This window comes from Lygodium microphyllum, chromosome 7, assembly GCF_053477565.2.
Source record: "Lygodium microphyllum isolate KBCC chromosome 7, Lygodium_microphyllum_v1.1.10, whole genome shotgun sequence".
Lineage (NCBI taxonomy): Eukaryota > Viridiplantae > Streptophyta > Polypodiopsida > Schizaeales > Lygodiaceae > Lygodium > Lygodium microphyllum.
Window position 1 is genome coordinate 37,622,246 of NC_141141.1, and position 16,425 is coordinate 37,638,670.

Consider the following 16,425-nt stretch of genomic DNA (forward strand, 5'->3'; position numbering starts at 1 on the left):
CTTTTGTGGGGATTGGACATGGGAGAGAAGCATGTCAAAATGGTTGAGGATGTGGAGATTGAGGGTATATGGAATGTATGATAGGGGCTTCCAATGTTGGTGGTCAGGCAGCATGGGTTGTCAACTTCACCTGAAAGAGAAAAGAGAGTGCACTACCTTGGGGTGTGCCTACCTCATCATGCAGTGCATTATGTCCATGCCCAAGGAACTGGGAGGCTGGGCTAAAGCTTGGGATATTATCCCACACTTGAGGACCTAGTTTGTGCATAAAGAAGTGTGGTGGGTGTAGCTTATGGAGACATGTCTAACCATAGGTGAGTGTTACCTCTCTTTTCACCTGAAAGAGAAAAGAGAGTGCACTACCTTGGGGTGTGCCTACCTCATCATGCAGTGCATTATGTCCATGCCCAAGGAACTGGGAGGCTGGGCTAAAGCTTGGGATATTATCCCACACTTGAGGACCTAGTTTGTGCATAAAGAAAGTGTGGTGGGTGTAGCTTATGGAGATATGTCTAACCATAGGTGAGTGTTACCTCCCTAGGTGTGTCCTACCCTTGATGTGCCCTAAGTGTGAAGTGGAGTGCAAAAGGGGCTAGGGGGTCATGGATGGAGCCAGCTAACCAAGGCCACCAAATGTGGCTAATTTGAGGACCCCTAGGTGAAGTGATTATGGCATTCATCAAGCGAGATGTGCTTTCCTACTTTCTACTTGTTTATCTTTTCTTTCCTTGCCCTTGTCTTCCCCTTTTTTTTCTTTCTTTTTTTTTTCCTTACTTCCTTTTTCTTCTTTTTCTCTTCCCTTTTTTTTTTGGATGTACATAAGGAGATTAAGGGACTTACTAAAAGGAAGTTCCTACTCTGCATATAGTCCTTTAGATTCATACATACATTCAAAGGGGTTGTTGACAAAAATGGATAACTACACCTAGTAAATTGGATGTCATTCATGTCCTCTAGTAGAGCCATGTAAAAGGATGGGAGGAGGGTGACTCTCATCATGAGCCTAGCCATCAGGCAGCTATCTATGCCTATGTTCAAGTCAAAAATAGGGGCAGTAGACAGTATTCATGAGAGGTAGTTTCTTGCTTATGTAAAAATTTAAGTAGCCTAAGGTAGTTATAGGTTATAATGAAAGTAGGATTGGAGAGCAAGAAGAGAATTCACTAAGGAAATGGGAGATGGAGGGCCCTAGGTCATTTTCAGAGAATGTAAGGGCTTCCTCTAGCTTAGTAGCATTTACACTATAGATTTTAGGGAAATGATGGTGACCATGGATGTCGGAGTTAAAGACACCCCTACCCTTCTTGGATATGGCATGTATGTTGGGTCATTTCTCTCATAGGTTGGGATGCTACAAAATGACATCCATGCATCCATGTTCACATTCCAAATACTTCTCCTTCACTTTGGATATGACTCATACCCATTTATGGCATTGGACACCTCCATAACTTTGTCTTCCCAATAGTCCTATGCCTTTGCCCCCCATAGTATTGGATTCTTCTCTCTTTTTGCACTCCACCAATCTCCAAGCCTTCTGCCCATGCTTATCACCTCCTCTACCACTTTAGGGGATAATACTTGGCTCAGTGTGGATGGGTATTGAAAAGTACATTTGAAGGGCTTGTACTTGTTTTCCCATTGTTTCCACAGTACGAGTTCCATGTTCTAGTTGATAGGAAAATATTCTTTTTTTGTGGGATGGGAGCTTCCTGGATTGCTAGGGGTCATGCCCATAGTCTTCTTTGTGCTTGTTCTAACATCTTCTTCCTTTTTTCCCTAACCTCTACTTTTCTTTCCATAGTTGTATCCTCTGGAGGCACTTCCTGTTGAGATTCTAATCTTGGAGAGGGTGGTTGGGGGACTTTCTCTTTGTCTTGTTGCTCCACCTCAAAATCCTACCTTACTTTAGGGAGTGGTATCTACTGCTCTTCTTCTCTCACCGGCTCTTGTGGTCCTTGCTCCTCTATATACCCCAGTCATTCCATCTCTTGAATTGCTAGTCCTGCCCTTGGAAGCTACTCCTTTTGCTCTCTTTGGCTTAGGCTCATTTTTGCTTTGGGTGCCTAGACACACAGGTTGTGCTAATGGCCCTATGGTTAATCTCCAGCTTCTTCTTTGAAGTTTCAATGGCCTCCTCATCTTCTAGATGTGTGACATCTAAAATGGTGTTGAGGAAGGCATGTTGCTAGGCCTTCCATGCTCATGCCTACCACCTTTGCCACCCTGCTTTCCTCCTCCTCTCTTCTTCAGACCTTCTTGACTCCTCTTCCACTCTTTGCAACTTGGCATTTCCTTCTTTAGTCATTCTCTTCTTGGTCTCTTGCCACTACTTTTGAGGAGTTGTCTTCTTTGGCCTCCTAGGCCCTCCTTGGCCAAATGGTATCTCTAGTTCACTAGCCCTCACTCATTGTCCTTTCACTTGATTGCTTTTTCTCATGGGATAGTGATCTTTTAGGCGTCCCCTCCACTTCCTCTTTAACTCTGCCTCTCCCATAGCCTCTTGGATTATGAGAGTTAACACCCTGCCAAACCCTATAATTGATGCTTTTGATGACTTCTTCCTTGTTGTCCCTGTTATGGAAGCTAGAGACTCCCTACTTGCTAGTCTCATACCTATGGCTAGTGCCTTTGCATAAGCTTCAATGGTTTTTTGCACATAGATGTTTTGATTGTAAGGGCACTCCAATTCTGCTCATTAAAGCATTGTACCTTTGGCTAGAGAATAGAGCATGGATCATATTCGCTTACAAAACTTGACTTTAGGATGTAGGATATCGGCTAGGCTAATGTTGTTAATGGTGTGGACTAGGGCTTTGTCCATTCCTAGCATGCCATAGACATCCCTTTTTGGTTTCCACTTGACCTTGTTAATCAAGCCCAATGCTCTCTCCACCATCTTTGAGCTTAATTCCACCTCGACCCTATGGGTTTATTATACACTTGCTATAGTCGACAACTTGCTGTAGTCGACAACTTGTCCAACCTTCTTCACATACTTTCCCAAATTGCATTGGTTGAAAATCCACTTCACAACCGGTTCTTCCATGACCACATCAAAGTTCATGATGTTCTTGAACTTGAATCGGTTGTTGAAGGCCTTGATTTTTGCCATTAGGCTGTACTTCACTTGTTCTTCTATGAACAGAAGCTTACCTTTGTTCTAGCTTGCCATTGTAGATTCTTGTCATGATGCCACAACTTACCAGTAGTTTTCGTGAGATAACTCTTTCGAAATGATAAGCATATATAATGAATGTAAGCTATGGATGGGCGAAGTACTTAAGTACAGAATTAAGACTTTTGCTTCAAGCACTCCACACAATCCAAAAGAAATTATGAAAATTTTCCTCAATTATCAATTGGTTTTTATTCCTTTAAAAATTAGTTGAGGTTTGAGACATGTTTTATTTTTCATCTTACCCCCTCCCCCCTTTTCCATGGGAATGATGTGAATCCTTCCTAGTATTGGAGAATGAAGGGTTAAGGGTATTAAGCATAGGGTTGCAGTGCTTTATTTTGCATTAGCCAGACCTAGAAGTGTGAGTTATACTCCAATGAGCATGATAGTCCATGCCATGAGGTCTAATACCTACGTGCATAATGTAGGTCAAGGCATCAGTTAGGAAGTCAATGGAGTTTATCTTACTGGCAACGTGTAGCTCTTCCTTGGTAAGGATGGTCCATGTCATGAGGTCTAATACCTACGTGCATAATGTAGGTCAATGCATCAGTTAGGAAGTCAATGGAGTTGATCTTATTGGCAATGTGTAGCTCTTCCTTGATCTAAATAGGGGTGGGCCATGTTATGATCTCTAAGGGTAAATTTGTGAGTGATGACCAATATTCTAAAGGAGGCGAAAGCTACATGAGTAGCATTATACTCAGAGGTTTTGATGGCACATCTCTGCTCAGCATTGGTCATTATTGGGTGGCCCTCTTGTTCCCATTGAAGATGGATAACATACCATTTATGGAGAAAGGAGAAGTCAATGATGGCCAACTTTTTAAGGTCTTCTAGCTTTTGGCTTGTGGCAAAGACTTTGCTTGTGCTATATAAGGTGATTAGCCTTCGTGTAACGTGTCCACCTGTTCCCTTCAGGACAGTCTTAGCAGTCCATCGAAAAGAGATCTAGAAAGCTCCACCCGGCACTCCCATGGAATGTTACGGGGTTTGCGATCTAGGACTTTCCGTGTCTGCCACGTAGCGGAAGTATTCTAGCCATTCCCACTTAGGATCAACCTGAATCAGGGTTTCCCCTAATGGTAATTTCCTAAACGGCAACTACCGTCGAACCCAAGCGAACTACTTTACGCAGAAACGCTAGGTCCGAAGCGGATTCACGCTGCACTTGGTTCAAGGAGAATGGGAAATGAGAGGGATGCTGTAATATCTCCGCACAATAAAAGTTAGTTGGTTGGTTCGTAAGTTAGTTAGTCAATTAATAAGTTAGTAAGATTACTAACTAAAGACTAACTAAGGTAAAAACTAACTAACATTAATTATTGATAATTTTTTTTAATTTAAAATATTTTATTTAGAAAAATCAAGAGTCGTAAATTTGATATTTTTCTCGAATTGGTAAAGACCATAGCTACCCTTCACGTAAATTACAAGGTGAACGAGACTTATGAGTTATATTAATCACTAAGTTCATGTGTATAGTTTGGAAGGTCCAAAAACATTAGAATTTGGATAAAACTAGTATATTTTAGATACTTTAGATATTATCCTAAAAGAAAAATATATGGAGATTTTTAGAACTGGATGTCATTTAAAAAAGAAAAATAAAGAAAAGTGACTGGCGAAATCGCGCGCGCCGCGATCGCAGTTTACAGGCAGTAGACAGCACTTCGAACAGAGAAAAGAAGAAGGAGTGAACTGAGAGCTTTCTAACCAAGTGTCTTGGTGTTTAACCCCCCTTTCGGAGCCAATGGAACCATCAGATTTATGATCTAAGCATCAGATCACTGATCTTTCCAAGATCCCCCTCCATAAAGAGCTCTACTTCTCAACCACAAGCCCTCTTCTCTAATTCACTATAAATATGAGGCATGGGAGAGGCATAAGAAAGCATAAGGAGACCCCGAGAGGCTGCGAGAGAGAGGTAGAGTGGAGGATACTCCTCCAAGAGATTGTGAGGAAGAGCTTGCAAGAGAGCTTGAGAGAGAGAGAGAGAAGAGTCACCTCGAGAGGCTGCAAGGAAGAGAATTAGCTCAATTTCCTCTCCTAGACTGAACCATCTTCTCTTACGATCTTCCATCTTGAATCTATTCGACCTTCTTAATCTCTTGAGTCTATTTGCGGACGATGGCCTCCAAGAGAAGAATGTCGCGTGCGGATGACAATCCTGCAACTAGCAACAAGGCTTCGAGCAAAGGCATCACCATCAATCCAACTGCGGTTCCTGTCGTAAGTAATGTATTTTCAATTTGATAGATGCTTGCTTTGATTCTCGTATGAGATACGTTAGGCCCCATACTATTGCACGAGTATAGGTCATGGGAAAGGATAAATTTCATCTCGCTTACTCGAAAGATGGAGTTTGTGAAGTGCATATATCAAGGGAAGATAATTGCACCTAGTTACATATGACTTATTTGCTAGTAGAGCAATTACAAGGAAGAATCAGTCAAGCATTGTGAATGGCATAGTCATCAAAAGAACGACATTAAAAGATTGGGCATACAAGTGCTAGATTAAAGTATAGTCAAGGGTTATAACTAGCATGATTGCTAAAAGAATATGACGTTAAGAATCATGAATAGAGAAGTACTAGTTTAAAGTTTAGATACTTCAAAAGTACTTAGCCTAAGAGCCTAGGAGTCTAATTACTTGAGATCATCTCACACTTATCTTATCAAGTATTTATATGTTATGCCTATAACATGTTTGATATATGAGGATAAATTTCTATTTGCCTCATGACTTGACTAAGAGCTAGTACAAGAAATTAATCATAAGGGTTAAAACCAAGATATCTTGAGATCCGTCGGATAACGATGACTTTTGCTAATCCAAACTCAAGGTTGGGTTATCAATCAAGGTAAGTGACCTATAGAACTTACATCATGAATAGTGTTTGAACCCTTAACATATGCCCTAGCTGAAGGAAGGAAGTGTTGAGAACATGTTTGCATGGTATTGCTCTTAGATCCCAAGGGAGAGAGCAAATATACGATGGAAATGTTATATCGTCTATTCTTGCATTGTTTGAAAAGAATGCAATTGGTTTTGTTGATTGATCGAACAACATCCTAAATGTTTTCACATTCAATTGGTTATTAGTTATTGTTTGGATAATTATTCCAAGTGCTTGTGATTTATGGTAAATGCATGGCAAGGGTCTATGATGACAAGTCGCCATGGATTAAAGGAATGTTTTCTTGGAAAATAATATTAGGCTGATTGCCTTGTTTGTGCTTGATTCTTAAAGGATTTAATTAAGGAAGGATATATTGTACGGGTGGATTACCTCCATGGTCGCACCGCGTAGTAACCCGAGAGGGCACTGCTCGATTCATGGGCCGAAGGTCGAGTGGTGAAAAGGCCAACCACAGGAATGATGTTTCGCTCCTAGATAGCTTGTGGGTCAGTTGGAGCTCTGGACACCCCTTGCTAGGTCTAGAATGGAGTTGAAAACCTCCGTGGCCCCCAACATCTGGGCATGTTGGGAGATCCTATTCTAGATAAAGGATTGAGTTTTGGTGCCATGTGAATTGGACCAGTTACTTCTGCAGGGCAGAAGGGATACTTCTGTTGGACAGAAGGGAAACATAATTTCTCCTGTATGGGCGGGAGACAAAGATTAACTTGAAGATAAGTTAAGGAACTTGTTTGATCTTGTTTGTCAATAGATTGCTTTGCTCTGTTTTCGTGTCTGTGCTATAATTTACGCGAACGAACCTTGTTCCCTAAAAGGCTTAATTAATGAAGCTGATTTTAAGTGTCACACATAAATGTGGTAGGACTTAATTAGAAAACTAAAGCTATTAAGGGAAGCGGGTGGGCGGAACCCTCGACGGGTCCGTCCTATGGCAGGGTGGTCCCAGGGAACTGGGAGGCTTCTCACAAGTTTTTATCGTCATTTGACCTTTAGGTATTGATAGGTTAGAACCCAATTCGTGCTGTTTTAGGGGACCGGAATGGGACTATGCCCTATGGGCAGAGAGGTTGAGCAACGCATCCCTCTCGTTTCCCATTCTCTTTGAACCAAGTGCGGCATAGATCTGCTTCGGGTTGGGTATCTCTGCGTAAAGTAGGATGTCCAATACCCGACGCTAGAATGCTAATAGGAGACCTTGACAACTAGGAACCCGAATTTCAGGTCGATCCTAGTGGGTTCGGTCGTGAACGTTCCGTTGCGAGGCGGATTCAGGAAACCCTAGGCGACAAAACTCGGAACATTCCTTGGGAGTGCCGGGCAGCGACGCTTAGATTTGTTTCTCGATAGACCGCTAAAAGAGTGCCTGGAATGCCGATGGGCGGGCATCCTCACAGTTGGTATCAGAGCCAAATTTTGTAATGATACATGATTGATTAATGTATGGTTTGTAGACATATCCTAAATAAAATAATCTAAGCAGTATGGCTTGATTGTTAGGCACCATATGCACCCACAAATGTTGACATGCAAGAGAAGAAATTCCTTCTCAAGCAAATTAAGGTACCCGAGTTTGATGGAGAAGGGATAGACATTGCAGCAGAGGCAGAGATATGGATTGAGCCGATGGATGACTATTTCTTTGCTTCGAGAACTGCCTCTACCAATCAAGTAATGATAGCCAAACTTAAGTTAGTTGGCCAGGCTCGATTATGGTGGAAGCAATGGTGCAAAGATGAAGGTGTTTCTGAAGCCGTTGTTACTTGGGTTCAGCTGAAAGATGCTGTACGCAGACGATACCTTCCGCCAACCTACCAGACTATGAAGATGAATGAATTCTTCAGGCTAAAGCAACTAGAATTAACTTTGGAAGCTTACTACTCAAAGTTTGTAACCCTACTAAAATACGCACCACCTATGGATATTGCGCAGCAAGTATCCAAGTTTTGCCATGGCCTAAACACTCCTCTGAACCACCACCTTGAAGCAATGCGTCCAACAGACTTGCAAGACGCATTACTCCGAGCGAATCCAATTGTCCAAGAATTTAAATCGAAAAATTTTAGTAAAGATGACTCCCGAGATCTGGGTAAGAGATGCCATACATGTGGAGAGATAGGGCACATCCGTAGGAGATGTCCCTACCGTCAATGTTTCCATTGCAATGAGCTAGGACATGTCCAAGTCGACTGCCCTAACTTAAGTCTAGAAGATATGGAGCCTCCAAGAAAACGAAGCTACACAAGTGCAGTCTTCGGATATATAGAGGAATCAGATGAAGACGAAGGCTTAGAACCTACTACACCACTTTAGGATTATTAGAAATCCTAGAAATTTTGTCGACATGAAATACAACTTGTATTGGAATAAACTTTACTCTTGTAACTACAGTTAACTTGAGTAATATGAGTTGCGTCTATTTTAAGCCTAGAACTTGCAAATGATTAGAGATACTTTGGCAAGGAATGATAGTCATAATGTGCAATGAATTTCTCTTAAGTCATTTCTTCTCAACTAATATAGATTGGGTCTTACCAGAATGTCGAAGCTTGGAAGTACTCTTTAGTATTACAAGCAAAGCCAATTGTCCATGGAGCTCAGTCTCGAACTAAGGACATGACAATCTGGGAATGTAGTTTCCAAGATAAAGGATCACTCCAATATGCTAAAAGAATCCTAGGACACTTTGGTCTAAAGAAAATCCTGCCAAGGACAACCAAGAATCTTGTAACCACAAGTGATAAAGCTCTACGATGTTTCTATTGCAGGGAGTTAGGTCATTTCAAAAGGGAATGTCCAAAGCACCCTAAACACCGATGCTCCGAGTGCCACAACATTGGACATAACTATATCAATTGTCCCAATGGAACTCGAAGAGAACTTGAGCTTACAAGAAATAAGCTGTACAAGCTCCAGTGATCTAGAATATACCAAGTGCTTAGGAAAAACCTAGAAGATATCCATGAGATGTAACTACAATAAATTTTCTATTGTAACCAAGACTCAAATATATCAAATACTATAGGTTGTTTTTTTTCAAAAAGACTGTATGTCTGTGACAGATCAGAGTAGCACAGCAGAAGTGTGGTGTTCCATAACCCACTTATTCCAAGATGATACCCCCTGTTTCTCTCGAGATGAGGACATCTCGATTTCTCTAAGGGGAGGAGGATGTAATATCTCCGCACAATAAAAGTTAGTTGGTTGGTTCGTAAGTTAGTTAGTCAATTAATAAGTTAGTAAGATTACTAACTAAAGACTAACTAAGGTAAAAACTAACTAACATTAATTATTGATCATTTTTATTTAATTTAAAATATTTTATTTAGAAAAATCAAGAGTTGTAAATTTGATATTTTTCTCGAATTGGTAAAGACCGTAGCTACCCTTCACGTAAATTACAAGGTGAATGAGACTTATGAGTTATATTAATCACTAAGTTCATGTGTATAGTTTGGAAGGTCCAAAAACATTAGAATTTGGATAAAACTAGTATATTTTAGATACTTTAGATATTATCCTAAAAGAAAAAGATATGGAGATTTTTAGAACTGGATGTCATTTAAAAAAGAAAAATAAAGAAAGTGACTGGCGAAATCGCGCGCGCCGCGATCGCAGTTTACAGGCAGTAGACAGCACTTCAAACAGAGAAAAGAAGGAGTGAACTGAGAGCTTTCTAACCAAGTGTCTTGGAGTTAACCCCCCTTTCGGAGCCAATGGAACCATCAGATTTATGATCTAAGCATCAGATCACTGATCTTTCCAAGATCCCCCTCCATAAAGAGCTCTACTTCTCAACCACAAGCCCTCTTCTCTAATTCACTATAAATATGAGGCATGGGAGAGGCATAAGAAAGCATAAGGAGACCTCGAGAGGCTGCGAGAGAGAGGTAGAGTGGAGGATACTCCTCCAAGAGATTGTGAGGAAGAGCTTGCAAGAGAGCTTGAGAGAGAGAGAGAGAAGAGTCACCTCGAGAGGCTGCAAGGAAGAGAATTAGCTCAATTTCCTCTCCTAGACTGAACCATCTTCTCTTACGATCTTCCATCTTGAATCTATTCCACCTTCTTAATCTCTTGAGTCTATTTGCGGATGATGGCCTCCAAGAGAAGAATGTCGCGTGCGGATGACAATCCTACAACTAGCAACAAGGCTTCGAGCAAAGGCATCACCATCAATCCAACTGCGGTTCCAGTCGTAAGTAATGTATTTTCAATTTGATAGATGCTTGCTTTGATTCTCGTATGAGATACGTTAGGCCCCATACTATTGCACGAGTATAGGTCATGGGAAAGGATAAATTTCATCTCGCTTACTCGAAAGATGGAGTTTGTGAAGTGCATATATCAAGGGAAGATAATTGCAGCTAGTTACATATGACTTATTTGCTAGTAGAGCAATTACAAGGAAGAATCAGTCAAGCATTGTGAATGGCATAGTCATCAAAAGAACGACATTAAAAGATTGGGCATACAAGTGCTAGATTAAAGTATAGTCAAGGGTTATAACTAGCATGATTGCTAAAAGAATATGACGTTAAGAATCATGAATAGAGAAGTACTAGTTTAAAGTTTAGATACTTCAAAAGTACTTAGCCTAAGAGCCTAGGAGTCTAATTACTTGAGATCATCTCACACTTATCTTATCAAGTATTTATATGTTATGCCTATAACATGTTTGATATATGAGGATAAATTTCTATTTGCCTCATGACTTGACTAAGAGCTAGTACAAGAAATTAATCATAAGGGTTAAAACTAAGATATCTTGAGATCCGTCGGATAACGATGACTTTTGCTAATCCAAACTCAGGGTTGGGTTATCAATCAAGGTAAGTGACCTATAGAACTTACATCATGAATAGTGTTTGAACCCTTAACATATGCCCTAGCCGAAGGAAGGAAGTGTTGAGAACATGTTTGCATGGTATTGCTCTTAGATCCCAAGGGAGAGAGCAAATATACGATGGAAATGTTATATCGTCTATTCTTGCATTGTTTGAAAAGAATGCAATTGGTTTTGTTGATTGATCGAACAACATCCTAAATGTTTTCACATTCAATTGGTTGTTAGTTATTGTTTGGATCATTATTCCAAGTGCTTGTGATTTATGGTAAATGCATGGCAAGGGTCTGTGATGACAAGTCGCCATGGATTAAAGGAATGTTTTCTTGGAAAATAATATTAGGCTGATTGCCTTGTTTGTGCTTGATTCTTAAAGGATTTAATTAAGAAAGGATATATTGTACGGGTGGATCACCTCCATGGTCGCACCGCGTAGTAACCCGAGAGGGCACTGCTCGATTCATGGGCCGAAGGTCGAGTGGTGAAAAGGCCAACCACGGGAATGATGTTTCGCTCCTAGACAGCTTGTGGGTCAGTTGGAGCTCTGGACACCCCTCGCTAGGTCTAGAATGGAGTTGAAGACCTCCGTGGCCCCCAACATCTGGGCATGTTGGGAGATCCTATTCTAGATAAAGGATTGAGTTTTGGTGCCATGTGAATTGGACCAATTACTTCTGCAGGGCAGAAGGGATACTTCTGTTGGACAGAAGGGAAACATAATTTCTCCTGTATGGGCGGGAGACAAAGATTAACTTGAAGATAAGTTAAGGAACTTGTTTGATCTTGTTTGTCAATAGATTGCTTTGCTCTGTTTTCGTGTCTGTGCTATAATTTACGCGAACGAACCTTGTTCCCTAAAAGGCTTAATTAATGAAGCTGATTTTAAGTGTCACACATAAATGTGGTAGGACTTAATTAGAAAACTAAAGCTATTAAGGGAAGCGGGTGGGCGGAACCCTCGACGGGTCCGTCCTATGGCAGGGTGGTCCCAGGGAACTGGAAGGCTTCTCACAAGTTTTTATCGTCATTTGACCTTTAGGTATTGATAGGTTAGAACCCGATTCGTGCTGTTTTAGGGGACCGGAATGGGACTATGCCCTATGGGCAGAGAGGTTGAGCAACGCATCCCTCTCGTTTCCCATTCTCTTTGAACCAAGTGCGGCATAGATCTGCTTCGGGTTGGGTATCTCTGCGTAAAGTAGGATGTCCAATACCCGACGCTAGAATGCTAATAGGAGACCTTGACAACTAGGAACCCGAATTTCAGGTCGATCCTAGTGGGTTCGGTCGTGAACGTTCTGTTGCGAGGCTGATTCGGGAAACCCTAGGCGACAAAACTCGGAACATTCCTTGGGAGTGCCGGGCAGCGACGCTTAGATTTGTTTCTCGATAGACCGCTAAAAGAGTGCCTGGAATGCTGATGGGCGGGCACCTCACAGATGCAAGGCTCGACCTCTCTGCCATAAGGCATAGTCCCATTCTGTTCCCCTAAAACAGCATAAACCGGGGTTATTATAACCTAGAGTCTAGGTCAGCAACCTTGCTATTTATTTCCTTTGAGACGATCTTCTTGCTGTCCATAATGATTGAGAAAAGTTTTCGACCAACCGGGACCACCCATCCGTAGGACGGACCCATGGCCACATCCACCGCACTTTCCTCAGTTGTTTTAGTTGTCTAATTACCTACCGCATTTAGTTGGACATGTATCAAGCAGCTTCCTTAATTAGCCCGTTAGGCACCAGTTCCTTCACGTAATCATAGCACTTGACATAGAAAAATAATATCAAACAAGATCTTTTTCAATAGTTTATCATATTTATCTTTGGAATACATTTATAAAGTCCAGCCCGTAGGCTTATCCATAATCCACCCGAAGGCTATCCAGCAATCCACAGGGATTACTAATCCAAGATTCCACCCGTAGACTAGTATGCGGGCCTCGAGATCCTATCCCGAGTCACGTTGGCCTCTTGTATACGGCCCAGAAGGCGAGGGATTTATGGCCAGAGCCCCCCTTGGCACCCAAGCATCCTCTTGCTCCAAGCAGCGCTCAACGGAGAGACCTCCCGTGGCGGGTTCGGTCCACCTACCCGGCGCAGCTAACAATCCCCTTGATTAGGGTCAGGTAGACAGTCGGGGGTAACTGAGGCTGCCTCTCCCTTCAAGCCTTCAACCTGAAGCATTAGATATATTTTCATTCTTTAATTCCTTGAGCAAACAAAGCAAACAGTGCTCTCTAAGCTGTTACGAGCACAATCATTTCTAGTGGTTGTTAATTTGGCCAACTACTAAGGAGTGAATCCTTCTCTCCGAATGCATCCAGCATTCGATCCGGGATCAATTGCGACTTGGCAAGATCCCCAAGGGTTTGTTTGTTAACCCTTATGTCCTTGGGTTAGGGCCGTACCCTATTAACTCAACTTAACCAATACCTTAAGTTCTATTAGCAATAACTATGTTATTCCAAATTACTGATTGGTCTTTTGCTTCCAAGAAATTATCTAATCCCCTTATCTTGGTCACCTTTCCCAAGAAAGGTACTATATCAGGATGACTACTCATTCTCTTGCAAGATAAACTTGCGCAAGAATCTGCCAATCTCATTCCGAGGAATTGGCCATTCCCTTGTGATCAAACCACAAGATCATGCGACTCTGCAACTTGTTGCACAAGTGTCGCATCTAATCCATGGGACTATCTTACCCATCGAACGACGTCTTCTAATCATGGAATCATGATTAGATAGGAAACAGGGTTAGGGTGTCTTCATATCCAATCTGTTCCTGATAGCACTAGGCTGACATCGTCAGTCCTAGGGTTCCAATTCAAATCGAGTTTCATCTTTTTAGAGAGTGATTCTTAGGGTAGAAACCCTAGCTCATTTCTTGCAAGTATGTCCTATTGTCCCTACATTCCGTGAATGTGGGCATGTCTTTAGGGTATGAGAGTTTCATCTTGGCAATAAGTGCAACTAGATCACGTCCTCAACGTGCTAAATCCTAGTTAGAACTTGGGATATGTTGCATCGATTTAACCATTCCTAAGCGAGTCCTTTGTGGTTTAGGTGTTTAGGGTAAAATAATATACTTGTGTATTTATGAAGATATTGTCTTGATCAACGAGAATAAAAACTAGTTTCATTACGATACCATACACGATTCATTGCCTACGTATGATTAGATTTACAACCCCTAACTTTTCTGGTTAAGATCCAAGTGTATGTTAAGTTAGGGCATAATTTCCATTGATGTATTCACATTCATGCCACTAAGCTTTTAGGGTTTATGTTAAACGAACCATGCAGCCTTTTCCTAATTTCATTTCTGAATGAATTATTCATACGCAGAATGAGCATTACACAACCTTTCGTATCTACTTACATAGATGATTGAGATTTATGCCAATTTCCTAGAGTTTAATCTACTTCATGCAACTCTAGAATCATTTCCATGCCATGCAAATTCCTACGGTTGTTCGCAACCTTCTTTAATGAATCCTTGCGAAGAAAGAGATGTCTAATAATGTAAGATGTAATTTTATCTTTCCATGCATAATCAAAGTGTACAACAATAATTTCGACTTTGTAAAGATGATCATTAGTTGGTCTAAATTTGTTACTTTGCAATGCATAAAAACAACTTGTTAAGAATGCATAGACATCTTATGTCCTTCTTTCATTAGTTTCTTTGAAAAATACAAATGACTGATTCTTCGATTGTGAGTTATTTCCTTTAAAATAGCCAAATGTGCATCCTAATTCCATAAATTATCCATGCACAATTTCAATATTTCGATGTAAACAAAAATTAAGAAGAAAACCTAGACTTGTGGATTTGGTGAAATGTCCACATGAATGCTAGGAGATGATCCTCCTGCGGTTGTGCCTTGTGCCTTTTTAGGGGCCATCGTGAATTTGACCTTCTTGCCTTGGCCGCAGACTTATGATCTTGGCCCGTCTCCCTCGCATGCACAATTCCCTTTTGAAATAGGGCTTCCTTGACCAATGCACCTTCTTGCGGATTTTGGGCTTTGGAAATGGGAACTTATGAACTCCCCTTCTTTTCGTAGAAGTTTCGGGACTACAATTGATCTTCACGGAAAGGGGGCTTAAGAAAAACCCCGGGGTAAAATGGCTTGTGGGAGTTGAAATGGGAAAGGGATTAAAACCCGGCTAATATGGCTTTTTGTGAGACCATGGGAAGGGCTTTAAAAGAAAGCCGAGGGATAAAGTGAACTTAAGGAGATTCAATGGGAAAAGGGGCTTAAAATCGGCTAGTGTGGGAATCCATAGAAAGGAGAAAAATAGCTTTGTAGTATGCAAGGGGGAGTGCTCATTTCCTGAGGATGAAAGGGGAAAGGCCTTAATTCCGAGGGTGTAAAGACCACTTGAGAAGGGCCAATGGAAAAGGGTTTTAAGAAACCCGGGAGTAATATGAGATTGAGTGGGGATTTCCACGGGAAGGGTTGCTCAAACCCAGGATAAAGTGAGCTTTATAGGGCTTTGGTGGAACCCCATGGGAAGGGTCTTAAATGGACTTGGGTGGAAATTGCAATGAGAAAGGGGCTTACAGATCCCCTTAGAAGCTTCCAAGAAGCTTCTATGACCCACAGAAATCCACGTGGAGGAAGAGGAGGTGATTCTTAATGATGCTTGTTGGCAGCAGGTGGCAGAATGATGGCAGCGGCGGCGTCCAGCTTCAGGTGGCGGCTTCACGCTACAGGCGGCGGCTTCCTCCTCCCCACGACTACCTCAGCTCTTCATGACTCCCTCCTTTTCTTTTCTTTTTTCAAGCCCTCTCTCTCTTGGCCTAGCAACGTCACGACTCTTCCTTCCCCTACTCCCCCCCCATAAGGGGTTTTTATAGGATAGGAAGAGGAGACCTCTCTCTCCCACACGGCCAATTGCATGACCATTCTCCCTCCATGACCTCCAGCAAGAGGGCTTACGTACCCACACTTCACTCCCTCCCCTCCAGCATGGCCTTCGACTGGGGGGGAAGAAGGGGTAATAAAAAAAATTGCCGTAAATCTTATCAATTATCCTCTTGACCTCCTCCCAAGAGGAGGCTCTCATGAAGATATGCGGTTTCTTTTACTTTGGTCTCGTTTCTGCCAATCATGATACGTCCTGTACAATCGTACCATCCATATTTTCAATGCCGGCATTGTCATTGCATGAGACTCACGCATGCACGTAATATTTTTCAGCAGAAATATTACATTCTCTTCCCCTTGGAGGAATCGAGATGTCCTCATCTCGAGATAAACAGGGGATATTGATGGTTGAGAGCGCTTTCATCCATCCAAGTGGCATCCCCCTCGGGATAATCTTTCCACTGGACGAGGCATTCTCTCAAGGTTCTAGATCTCAGTTGTCTCTCCCTAACATCTAAGATCCTGTTAGGTCGTAGCTCAAGGACTCCTTGACTAGGCATTACAACTTGTTTTTTCATCAAGTACATGGCTAGGATTAGG